The following is a 2,787-nucleotide window of genomic DNA, read 5'->3' on the forward strand; positions in this document are numbered from 1 at the left end:
CAACTTTTCTAAGGAGTCTCCATACTGATTTCCATAATGGTTGCACCAGTCTACACTCCCACCAGCAGTGGAGAAGGGTTCCTTTTTAAAAATATGGAATGCTTCACGAATTTGCGTGTCATCCTTGCGCAGGGGCCATGCTAATCTTCTCTGTATCATTCCAATTTTAGTATATGTGCTGCCGAAGCGAGCACTTAAATATCTTTTGAGGCAGGATCTTGCTACATCATCCAGGCTGGCCTCGAACTCACTATGGAACCCAGACTGGCCTCAAACTGTTTGTGATCCTCCTGCCTCAGCCTCTTGAAGTCATCAAGCCCCCTCTATCATTTTTAAAAATATCTTTGGGATACAATTCACATGACATAAAATTCATCTGTTTAAGTGTATAATTTTAGAGATTATATATTTTTAGTATACTTACAGATAAATGATGTCTCTTCACTCAGGTTCATTTGATTCACGGAACTTCAATTTGATGTGATCCCATTTGTTGATTATTGTAATATTTCTTGTGCTTTCTGGGTTTTGTTCATAAAGTCTTTCCTAGTGTATCTTAAGAGTTGTAACTATTGTGTCTTCAGCCAGATTAAATGTGTTTGTTTCTATAATTAGCTGTTTCACCTATTTCAATTTTAATTTAATGCATGATGAGAGATACGGGTCCAAGTTAATCTTGGGCATCCAGTTTTCCCAGCACTGTTTATTAAAGAGCCTGTCTTTCTTTCAGCACAGGTGTTGGGCCCCTGTGTCACAGATAAGATGGCTGAGTGTGCCTGGAATTATTTCTGCATCTTTTGATTTGTCCCATTGATGCTGAGATGCATTTCTTTTGTAACTGACACCACGCTGTTTTCATCACTATAGGTTTGTATTATACCTTAAGTCTGGATGGTGATGTCCCGGTCTTGTCCTTGGTAGCTGGAATGCTTTTGCTATTCTGGTTTTCTTCTGAATGCCTATGAATTTTAGTAGTGTTTTCTATGTCTGTCTGTCTGTCTGTCTGTCTGTCTGTCTGTCTGTCTGTCTGTCTGTCTGTCTCTGGTTGTTATAGGCTCTCACCATGCAACTTGGACTCATGGTGATCCTCATGCTTTCAGCCTCCCCAGCACTGGGATTACAGGCATGTGCCACTATGCAGGACTCATGTTGGCTCAGCCCACCCTGGGGGCGGGGCTGGCAGGGATGTGGTGCAGGGGATCAAACTGTGCTTCCTGCACTGGCCTCAGCTTGCCTAAGCAGGCACGTTAGTCTGTTGAGCTAAGTCACTGGCCCCCTAGTAGTATTTTCTTTTTGCTATGAGCTATACATTAGTATTTTCCTTGGGATTGCATTAAATCTGTGTAACAGTTTTAGGAATATGGTTATTTTCACTATACTGGTTCAGCCTATCTATAAATGCCTTATCTTTCCACTTTTTGATATCCTCTTTGATCTTTTTCAGAGTCATGTATTTTTCATTGTAGTGTTCCCTTCATTTCCTTGGTTAGGTTAATTAAGTATTTCTTTTTTCTGGATGCTATTGTGAAAGGTATTATTTCTCTAATTTTTCTCTCAATGAGTCTGTTATTGGTATATAGGAATACTATTGACTTTTGGGTGCTATTGACTTTGTATCCTGCTATGCTATGGAATGAGGTTATTCTAGGAGTTTTGCTGGAGTTTCCAGGGGTATTAGGGATCTTTTATATAGAGCATCATGTCATCAGCAAATGATGATAATTTAATTTCTTTCTTTCTTGTCCATATATGCAACTGGAATTTGTGGAATGATTTCTTTCTTTCTTTTTTGGCAAAACTGGGGATTGAACTCAGGCTCTTGTGCTTGCCAGGCAAGCGCTTATTCTATTGAGCTATCTCCCCAGCTCTGTGTGGAATGATTTCTGTGATCAGAATCAGGTAAAAAAAATTGGATAGAGAATTAAGTTTGTGATCCAAGGTAGCACTGTATTTCCTTCTTGTCTAATTGCTCTGGCTAATATTTCCAGAACTGTACTGAACAGGGGTGGCAATGTGGGTATGTTTGTCTTGTTCCCAACTTTATTTTTTGCAGTACTGGGGATTGAACTCAGGACCCTGCGCTTGTCAGGCAAACGCTTATTCTACTGAGCTATCTCCCCAGCCCATGTTCCCGACTTTAGAATAAAACTTTTTTTAGATTGCTTTTCGTTTAGTACAGTGATGTTGAACCATTTAGACACCAAGTGCCCAAACTGCCACCCCAATCTCCACTTATTTATTGAAGGGTGCCAACAGTGCAGTTAAACCTGGATGGTAGAGTTTTCATTTAGGAAGCACATTTGTAATCTGATGCTTGGCTGTTGGGGCAGTGGCTTGTGGGCTGATCGAGAGGGCTCTGTTTCCACTATAGCTCACATGAATTAACAAAGTGGAACCACACTGACTTAGGATAATTTCACTGTTGGTTTGTCATATATAGCTTTTATCAGATTGAGTTGAGATTCTACAAAAAATAAAAGAAAAACATTTATTTGAAGGTGGGGGAAAGGGAGATGGTAAGTAGGGAGCTTTAAGGTGAAATACTCTTGAGATAAAGAAAAGATCTTCTGTTCCAGTTTTCTTTAGGGTTTTTATCATGAGTGGATGTTGAGTTTTGTCAAATGCTTTTTCTTTTTCTTTTTTTTTTTTTTTGCTCAGGGTCTCACTACATAGCCCACATTAGTAGTGATCCTCCTGATGTCTGCCTCCCAAGTGCTGGGATTACAGGCGTGCGCCACCGCGCCCGGACTCCATCACCGGCTCAGCGCACCCGAAGGTGGGGCTGGC

At 40.6% G+C, this 2,787-nt stretch overlaps 1 protein-coding gene and 1 non-coding gene across 11 annotated transcripts in view; one reads left to right on the plus strand and one right to left on the minus strand.

Annotated features, from left to right (window-relative positions):
* Positions 1-2,787, plus strand: part of Pphln1 (periphilin 1) — a 306,142-nt gene that overhangs the window by 127,228 nt on the left and 176,127 nt on the right. The gene's annotated exons all lie outside the window — the stretch shown is intronic.
* Positions 88-194, minus strand: LOC111818747. The gene has a single exon (XR_002822662.1). It is a non-coding gene; the product is annotated as a U6 spliceosomal RNA (small nuclear RNA).

This window comes from Octodon degus, unplaced genomic scaffold, assembly GCF_000260255.1.
Source record: "Octodon degus isolate 3935 unplaced genomic scaffold, OctDeg1.0 scaffold00100, whole genome shotgun sequence".
Taxonomy (NCBI): Eukaryota; Metazoa; Chordata; class Mammalia; order Rodentia; family Octodontidae; genus Octodon; species Octodon degus.